Raw genomic sequence first — 10763 nt, forward strand, 5'->3', positions numbered from 1 at the left:
TATTCATTTCTTTTTTATCCTAAATGCAGAGTTAATTTCCGAATTTCCTTGATTGGGATTTTTGAAAATATTTATTATTCAACAAACATTTCATTCAGTCGAATATTATGTAAAACAATCACATATTTAGAATGTAAAATCAGACTATTTCAAACATGTAAAACTGCACCTATTTAGGTAACTCAGAATTTGTAAGTTAAACAAATAAGTATTTATCGTACGAGAAATCAAAATTGTTTCTCTTCATTTGATTAACACAAAAGCTTTCCATACAGAGACTGGATTCTACAACTCTTTTTATTGTCTACCCCTGATACCAAATTGCCGCTACTAAGGAATCATCTCGTTTTTCCGTTAGACATGATTCTTAACACTCCATTGGGATTTTTCAATTGAATTAGAGGTTTTTGAGAGGAACACCCCCTCTCCAACTGTTCTCTGATCATTGGTTGATTAATAGATGTAAACATGTTATCGATATATCGTAACTATTCCACGCGGTGCAACTCCCAGCTGTATTGTCAATACTTTAATTTATACATATTCGTTTACACAATTTCTCCAAAGATGAATTTATTTTGGATCTGACAGATGAACAACGTCATCATACTTTATTTCTATACGAAGAATATTCTGGAGAAATTTTGATTTTTAACATGCACTCCTAAAACTTTTTAGCTCACTTGACCTGAAAGCTTAACTATTATTCATTTTACCATCTCAATTTATTACATGTACATGTTCATATATGTATATTACATGCATCTACTACCCTAAAAGATCCTAGATTGTGTTAAGATATGAAAACAAAGGATCGGGGTAATATTTCGTCCATCTTGTATTAAAATATTTAGGCAGTACCCCCCCCCCCCCCTGGAATTTTGATATTTCAATTCTTTACTATATATTTGCATCCAAAAAATATTGGACCCCCTGAAAAAATTGGGTCCATACCTAAAATATTTGGTCCCCCTGGAAATATTACCTGGAATCAACCCCTGACTTAACTTGGTTTCGTTTTGTTCCTACGTAGGCCTAGGTTCGTTTCGATTTCGTTTCATACCGATTGTTAAGCCGTTCTTGGCACACTGGTTTTGACTGCGGATAACTCCGTTTACCTGATCAGGATATAGGGCTCACGGTGGGTGTGACCGGTTGACAGGAGATGCCTACTTCTCCTGGGCACCTGATCCCACCTCTGGTATATCTACTTTGTATTGCTTGTAGGAGTTATGAGATTGATCACTGTTCGTTATCTTTACCTTTCATTGTTTTGCAGGTGCACGTATGATCAACATATACAAACGGAAAAATAAGATGACCAAAGTCTCAAAAGAACGTTACGGCCTCAAACTATTTGTTTCATCTAAGAATTCGAAGTAAACAAGTTTTCGACAATAATAATGCATTGTACATTCATTATTTCAAAACATTGAAAAGGAATCCTCATGAAAATATAAAGGGTACGTAAAATTATGGTAGATATGGTAGATTGATCACTGTTCGTTATCTTCACCTTGTATACAATCTTTCTTTTAACATAATGCCTTTTGTTCAACAGTTCAGACTTTGCGCTACCATGGTTATCAGGAAACGTTTTCTTTCTTTCTACTTGTTCTTACTTATAAGTTTTTCTTAATATATTAACAAATTCTTCGCTCAGAAACACTTCTAATACACAAAAATTTGTTAAAATAGCGCAGTAGAAATGCACAGCTTCTTACAGCTTGCGTATCCATACCGACCGCCCCATAGAGGACCGTACAATTTGTCCATTGATGATCAAAAATTCTAATAATTTTATGCACTTTCCATCAGATGTGTTCAAACATGGATATAATATTAGAAATACCAATAAAGAAGATGGATGACTTTATCGAGCCGAGAACCCACGAAAGGCAAAAATCAAAGTTAAAATTAAAACTCTACTGAAAAAGAGAAATTTACATTCTAGTTAAAACAATCAATCCATAGTTTCCAAAAATGCTTTCTCGATGTGCCCATTTTTAAGGAACATTTGAAAAACCCTATTTAAAATCACGTATACGCGAAAAACGCACAAAATAACAGTACATTTGACTTTTCGAAGTAAATTTTCATATGGAGTGGGTCAACTCTCCATTGTGAACTGAGTAAAATATATTAGTACATTTGCAGGTGTAAAATGGTTTGTAAATAAATGTATGGAGACTTGACCCACTCTATGAAAAAAAACTTACTTCTTATGTATGCAAGGTGAAGATAACGAACAGTGATCAATCTCATACTCCTATAACCAATACAAAATAGATAGTTGGGCAAACACGGACCCCTGGACACACCAGAGGTGGGATCAGGTGCCTAGGAGGAGTAAACATCCCTTGTTGACCGGTCACACCCGCCGTGAGCCCTATATCCTGATCAGGTAAACGGAGTAAACCGTTTGTCGTATTATCAAGAAAATGTCTATGTCACGACGGGTGATTTTACATAGCCTGAAATTTGAATATTCTACATGAGATGGATAGCCGAGGTAGACAGATTCATATTGCATATCTGTGGTTCGAATACCAATTTTTTGAGCTATTATTTTTTCTTATGAATTATTAGACTTCCCATAATTATTTGTAGTTTTACTCATAGCATGCAGTCTTAATGACGATCACAAGTAATTTATTCCAACATGCATCTAGTGAATAAATGTAAACAAATATGAGGCCTCCTGTGAAGTATTAATTGAATGTTGTTTATGTAAATGACAACTTAAAGGAAAGTTAGAGAGAACAATTTCAACAATTGTTAAGAAGTTACTTGAGGAGATCATGACAAAACCAAGTATGTAAACAGTGCAGACCTGTCCAAAAGACACAGTGAACTGACTACAGTTCAGTGCAAAAACAAAAGCAATTCAAGCAAATAATTAGATATTTTATTGAAAGAAGACATTAAAGGCAAACTGACAATTCAACTATATGACAAACAGAATGATTTCAGTTTCCACATCGTCAACTTCCCATATTTATATAGCAATGTTCCATTATCACCTGCATATGGTGTTTATATCTCTCAACTGATTCAATACGAAAGAGCTTCTTTTGCGTATAGTCAGTTTTTAAATCGAAGCAAGCTAATGACAAACAGGTTTATGGTACAGGGGTTTTAACAGTCTCGATTGAAGTCAGCATTTTGCAATTTTTATGGTCGTTATAACGATCTAGTTCGTCAATAAAACCCACCATTGAGTCAAATGCTGTGTGACATGTTTCATACCGATTGTCAGGCCGTTCTTGGCATACTGATTTTGACTTCGGATAACTCCGTTTACCTTATCAGGATATAGGGCTCATGGCCGGTGTGACCGGTTGGCAGGGGATCGTTACTCCTCCTAGGCATATATTCCCACCCCTGTTGTGTCCAGGGGTCCGTGTTTGCCCAACTATCTATTTTGTATTGCTTATAGGAGTTCTGAATTTTTTTTATAATTGACATATTCCACCCGTTCATTTATAAATGTTAAGATGGCATTTCTAATCTGTCTTTTATTCAACAGATTATAACGTCTATGGGAAGGTAAAGATAACGAGCAGTGATAAATGTCATAACTTCTATAAGAAATTATGTATGGTTCCACGTAAAAATCAGGCAAAATCGCATTTTCGTGATAAGTCCATGTTCACGAAATGAACCCAAACTTAGCATACTAACTCACCGTAATATGTTTGGCAAACATACAAAGTAGTTTTGATTTATTTCGCCTTGTTCCAAAATTATGGACAGATAATTATGAACATGGAGAATTCACGCTTAGTGCAAATCTATACAAAACACTACTTGTAATCCCTTTGAAATCTAAGAACAGCAAAGCAGGTATGAAAATATATCAGTATATAACATTAAACAAATAAAAAAGGCATGCTCTGAAATAAATATTTTTTTTGAAAGTTTCAATATAACATTTTAAAACCTCTCTGAATGTTTCGATTTTAATGCAATTTCGGTTATCGTTCTTGAAATTAACCTCGATGATCGCTAGGGGCGCTGCTTTGTCAACACACAAAGTGCTCGGAATATGGCGGATCCAAAACTGAATGCCGTGTAGGACAATATTCCGACAGAGTGTGAACTACCATCAAGCCTCCTCTAAAGGAAACGAATATATTTACCTTCGGAGAGTGTCAGAAATACATTGATGTATATGACGTCACTGAAGATAGAACGTGTGTGGAGCAGCCGACAACGAAGACCGAGCAACATATCTTATATGACATGTCACCAAGTCGGCGCATTCCGGTAATTTCAAATGGTGTGATTTACATATTTAATAAGTCAAAATTCGCAATATTTATTATTCATGTTATTACTAGCATAAAAATCATAACTATCAAACTTCCCGTCTCCTGCTCAGTGAGCATGTTTCATTTGTAATGGTCTGCAATAATAGCAGACATCTACGTATCCTCCACACAAACGCCTCTTGTCTCAGATAGAAATGTAGATTATGCCTAACTGAGGATCAGTAGGAGTAGGTATCATCTCAAAAGAGTGTGGTTTTATGTACTACATGTAGATTTCAGTCGAATTTGCATATAAAAATTTAAGACATGATATAACTTTGTGAGATGCAATGTTAAGTATATAATGTGAGCATACCCTTCACAAGTTAAAAGTCACAGATAGCTAAGTGGTTAGGTATCCGGATTAGCATGCCGGAAGTACCGGGTTCAAATCTCAGAATGGATGGGATTTTTTTCTTCAATTTATTTTATATATACATTATTGTTTTTTCCATCAAGGTGTTCTATATAAACACACACATTTTTTAAATATTATTTCATATGCACAAAATCATTTCTTTTAGTGGTCACCATTCAGCTCTTGACAAATCGGAATTCATATTTTAAAAACATATGCATACTATTAGACATATCAAAGAAAATATTTAGGGTCTGTAGTTTTTTAAAGAATTCCATTTTATTGTAAAACAATTCATAATGTTAATTATATCTTGACATTTTTATTAGATATCTATTATATTACTATTAAAGTCTGCCTCAATCTGATATGGTCATGGGGACTGGTTAATGTATGGGTTCTTGAATTTATATTTCTAATAATAATATATAAATATAACAAAGATCAAGTCATTTAGCTAATGTATATTTCTTTAAAGTTTTCATACCAGCATCATGGAGTGTCATTACCATCACTACATGCATTGGAAACCTCTGGTAAATACATGTAGCACATATGTACCAATGAATCTAAAGTGTAAATGTTTTATAAACCTCAAACTTGGTAGAGCAGTATAATATTATATAATAATCCTGATATACAAGCACTATATGACCCCTTCTGATAATGAGGTCAAAGTCAACCAACCCCCAACCCACCATTATAGGAAAATATTGGTCACTCAGAAACCAGACTCAAAACCTGATACAGCTGTTGCCCTGACTAGTACCCGAACCTACTTGTCACTGATTTAGAATATTTGGAACACCTTCTCAATGCCATATACAAGTTTCTTTAAGCATTTCTTGTTTTCAAAAGTTTTATATGCTGTTTTAGTATTTTATTCTTTCTAACTACATGTATAATTTAAAAATCAATGTGTACTATGACTACTAGGCTCTGAGTCGTGTACTTTATTGAAAGTTTTATGATATAAAATGTTCAAACATTCTCAAAAACTAGAGAAATATATATTATATACATGTATGTTGAGGAGAGAAAAATAAATAAATTCTTGTGTCCTGAAAATCAGTGTCTATCTTATTGTATTGTAGGTCTCTGCAAAACCCAAGGATATACTTAAAGTGGTAACAGGAGGAAAATCAATCAAACCAAGTGAAAGTACAAGACACTATTACAAAAGGAAAGCAAAGGAGTCCATAAATTCAATGTTGAACATCAAGACAGTCTAAAATATTGAATCCAAACAAAATATCAAAACTCTATGAAGAAATAAATGACAAATTGTCAAATAAACATGAAAGCATTCTTATATATGGTGTTTTATTCAAATTATTTCAACTGAAATTCCTAATGTACCTAAATTCGAAAGGGAAACAACTTATGAAAAAATTAAACACCAATGGGTTGAATTGTGTAATGAAGTTGTGTTGACATGCAAAAATACATGTATAATGTGATGCATCACAGAATAGCTCAAATGGTCTATTTTATGCAATTATTGGGCTCTTCACCCACCCCTTTCTGGATGGAGAAGGTAAATACACGAGTCACAAAACCTCCATTCCCACCCTTATATTTTTTTTCTGGATCTGCCTCCGTTTTGTAAATATGTTCGTAACAAATATATTTCTGTGCTCATTTGTTCCTTTATCATGTTTATGCCTTTTTTGGGGTTACACTTTTAAAAAAGTATGATTTTGAAATAAAATTTTTAAGCTTCAAAGAACTCTTCCGCGTACATCTTTCAGTATACAGTTTATAAAGGATCTAAACTTACAAGTTGCAACTGTTAAAAAATCTTATAGATAATGGAATGTATTGATGAAATAATTAAGAATTCATTTTCAATTCACTTTACAGACACTAATATCTACATGGATTATGTAAAACAGTTGTTTTGTCATCTGAAAGCAACCTGTAATCATACTTGGTAAAAGATAGTGCCATAGACATGATAAATGAGTCAACTTACATTTTTTAAACTACACTATTGAATTTTAAAACAATCCCATTTCTACATTACATGTATTTTCATAAAATTATATAAAGTCAATATAAACTGTCCAAATTTTACAATATTAATGACACAAATGTCTGCAGTTTCTGTTCTGATTTTTATTTTTCCTGAACAAACATATATAATATACGACTGTAAAAACGTACATTTCACTAAAAGTTTTTTTTCCACTCTTACAAAGGATTCATAAGGAAATCAAGTGCTAAAAAGTTTTATTTTAAAATTTGAGCCATATCATGTTTCTAGAATTGTTAGCCAAAGTTTAAAATGTCCAGATGCTTTGAAATAAATGTATTAAATTTCATATTACACAGAGCAAAAATGAATTCAAAATGATTTTTCAAATAAAAGATATTTTCAATGAATTATTCAGGGTAAAACACAAAAGTTGATAAATTATGTCTTAATGTTTTATCATAGGATTCCCTTGAACATGTTCAATGTATTTTCAGTTTTGTTTTTCTAAAGATATACGTTTTTAAAGAACATGGGCATTCATTCTCTTTATACTTGGGACTAAAATGCCAATCTCTTGTTATTCGAGCAACCTACAACGTACGTCGTTGACCAGCCTCACAAGAGTTGTTAATAGGTGAATTTCAAAATGAAAAACAATTGCCAACCAAGCATTTTTTCTTTAATCTGTTAATTACCCACAAACTCACAACTATCCAGCCAAAAATACTTGCAAGTTAAACTCTCCATTCAGTGCAAAATATCCTATAAAGACCGGTCTAATAAGTTGTTTACAAAAACCTGAGGAAATCTGAAAGATATGGGTTAATAATAAACGGACTTTCGATCCCGACCCAAAATGCTATGCATCGTTTCTTGCATTTACATCTATAGACATATCATTATGGTATGTAAACACATAAAGAAGATCATTTTAGATATTTATAAATATGATAATTACTAGAACATGACAAAAAAGTGTGCTTGTTGAATAGTTTGTAAGTAGAAGAAAATTTAAAAACATGAAAATATATTATTTTCCCGCCATTTTTCACAATCTTCATATATTTTTTTCCGAGTACAGTAAAAACTTTCAAAAAAAATATTGAGTAAAAATTATTCAATAGCATGTACTTCATCCGTCTAATTATAAAACTTTTTTGAAAGTGTTTGCTGTTTCGAAAAAAATGGTCTTAAAGTTGGAATGTTTTTCCGTTAGAAAATCCTTTCGTTAACTACAGGAACGGTTACCATGGTAACACATAACAAATACTCACTATGACAACAGAAATTCGTAAACAGTAGCCTTCTTCTTCATTTTATATAAGCCATTTGAAAATGTATGATCTTTTCATTTAACAAAACCTTTAAGAATATATAGCATTTTTATGAGTCAATTTTGGTCAAAACATGGGTATTCTATTTTTAGTAACACAGCTCTGTGAAGGTGCGTCATATGAAAAAAATATTATCACCGAATGATTTCCTATAAACAATGTTACTATATATATATAAGTATCGGCTCGATCCCTGACGGTCGACTTATCACCCTCTGCCTGATTTTTACATGGAACCATACTTATGACTTCGGATTATATTCCGTCTACCTGATGAATATATAGAGCTTACTGCGGGTTTGACCGATCAACAGGGGGGGGGGGGTAATTCTCCTAGAAACCTTATTTCCACGCCTGGTATATTCAGTGGTGTGTTTGTCCTACTCTTAATTTAGCATTCCTTTTAAGATTTATGAGATAGATAGTTGGTTGTTATTTTCACAGTGTCATTCAATAATGGTGATCATGTGACATTAAATTGTGTGTCAGATGTTACACGCTCTGGAATTTTTGACGATGATTGCATTAATTCATCTTGAATTTGGATCGCCAGATGCAGAATATTAACAAATGAACTATGATTCATTATATTCATACCCAATTAGAGACTTGCATTTATACTATAAATATACCGTACTTTACTGTCATAAGTAAGAAGAGAAACGCTTCTTTGTTGTACTGTTGTTGCAATTCCTATTTCTAAAGGTAAGGCTTTCATTTATTTTCCAGTTTAATTCATAAAAGTGTTGAACATAATTAATGTTAGTGTTGTGAATTTGACAGCTTGCTGTGGACTTCAGCTCCACTTTGAGATACACGTTATCGTCAAATTAACATTTTAAATTAATGATTCATCTTCTCCATCGTCAACTTCATGTATATATTTAGCAATATCCCATTATAACTTGCATGTGGTGCTGTCTCTCAATTGATTTGATATGCAAATGTATGTTCAGCGATGAAAATCCGAGACAACCTACTGACAGCTAAGTTGATATTACAATTTCAACAGACTTGTTTGAAATCAACATTTCGCAAATGCTATGGTCATTATGATGATCGGTTTTGTAAATACAACCCTTATTACGTCCAATGCTCTTGGTCGTGTTTCAAACCAATCGTTAGACCGTTATTTACATACTGAGTTTGACTACATATTACTCCATCTAAATGAAGTAAATATAGAGTTAATGGCGGGTGTGACCGGTCAAAAGGGATTGCTTACTTCTAGAAATGTTTCAAGGATTCCGCTTTTGCCTTATCCTTAGTTTTGTATTATTTATACATGTAGGATTTGTGTTCATTGTATTCCCCCTTTTCATTCCATGCACGATGGCTATCATAGTAGGGTTTTCAATTTCTGATTGTGAAGGCATGTGTACATACTCCACAATGTCTGCACGTGAATTATGATTTTGTTGAAGTTCGAGATATAATCTTAACCATCAATTACCAAGAAATAGATCGAATAAAACGAATTTCATCATATTTATCCTTAACTCGTAATTATGTTTCCCATGCTTGAGAGGATAACTTTTCGCTTCCAATTGATTTCATTCGCCATACAATCAATTATCTTAATTACTATAACTTACAAATAGTAAAAGCAGTGTTGGTGAGATGTAGGAAACATTGAAAGAAACAAATTGCTTCAAAATTTCACAAGTCAAGTGAATTGATTATCAAAATGATTGTATAATTTATTTTCAATGGTCTTCTGTAGATGAATTCGAGAGCCTTGCTTATCCTGCTGTGTCTGTTCTCGCTGATGATTGCAGAATATTCTGTCCAAGGCCTAGGTTCTTGTAAGACACGTTCTGGATGCTCACGATGCAGATCTGTATGCAAGAGAAGGGGATACCGGACTGGGTACTGCAGAAAATCAATTACTTGCAGAAAACCAAGGAAATACAGGTGCAGATGTGTGGGCAGACACGGTTGATGTAAAAAAAAAAAAAAAAAAAAAAGACACCTGTATCAATTCGTGTAATAAATTGAAAGTAATGCTGATATCAAAGTGGTCACTTATATTTTATGACTGGACGACATGTCGATAATGCATTGAACATAAGTCCTAACAGCAAACTAAACAACTGTACTTTATGAAAATTGCAATGATTTCAGTTTCTCCATCGTCAACTTCCCATACTTATATTGCAATACTCCATTACCACCTGCATATGATGTTTATCTCTCTCAATTGATTCGCTACACCAGAGGTTGTTTTGCATATGATCGCAGATATATGTGAAAGAGATAAACAACTGATATTGACAGCGAATTGCTCCATTCACCTGGTCAAGATATACGATTAATGGCGGGTGTGACCGTTTGATAAGGACTGTTTGCTCCTCCTAGGCAACTTATCCCACCTCTGGTATCCAGAGGCTCGTGTTTGCCCAACTTTTAATTTTGTGATCTTTATGGAAATTATGTGATGGCTGACTGTTCGTTATATTCTCCTTTTCGTAACAACCAATGTAAAATGCTTTATTGATATGTCAATATGAGGTAATGTTGTACATGAAATCCTTAAAAGACATTTTGATGTGACATAACAGGTTATGAATAATTCGTTAACGTTATGTGTGAATCTTTTATAAATAGAAACCAGAAATTTTCAAAATAGATATCCCATACGTTTTGCGTAGATCATGCATTAAGAGTTATCAAGACCACCAGTCTTTAAACCCTAGGTTTAACACATCCCGTGGGGATCCGGGCTAAAATAGGTCCCTAGCACCCATTGCTTTTCGTAAAAGGCATCTAAATTGGGTGCT

At 33.3% G+C, this 10763-nt stretch overlaps 2 long non-coding RNA genes across 2 annotated transcripts; both read left to right on the forward strand.

Moving 5' to 3' along the window:
* Positions 1-4083: 4083 nt before the first annotated feature.
* On the forward strand, positions 4084-5983 carry LOC125663477 (uncharacterized). Its single transcript, XR_008796723.1, has 2 exons — positions 4084-4269; positions 5766-5983. It is a non-coding gene; the product is annotated as an uncharacterized LOC125663477 (long non-coding RNA).
* Positions 5984-8591: 2608 nt separating this feature from the next.
* Positions 8592-9995, forward strand: LOC125648723 (uncharacterized). Its single transcript, XR_007360406.2, has 2 exons — positions 8592-8688; positions 9707-9995. It is a non-coding gene; the product is annotated as an uncharacterized LOC125648723 (long non-coding RNA).
* The last annotated feature ends 768 nt before the right edge of the window (positions 9996-10763 follow it).

Source organism: Ostrea edulis, chromosome 7, assembly GCF_947568905.1.
Source record: "Ostrea edulis chromosome 7, xbOstEdul1.1, whole genome shotgun sequence".
Taxonomy (NCBI): domain Eukaryota; kingdom Metazoa; phylum Mollusca; class Bivalvia; order Ostreida; family Ostreidae; genus Ostrea; species Ostrea edulis.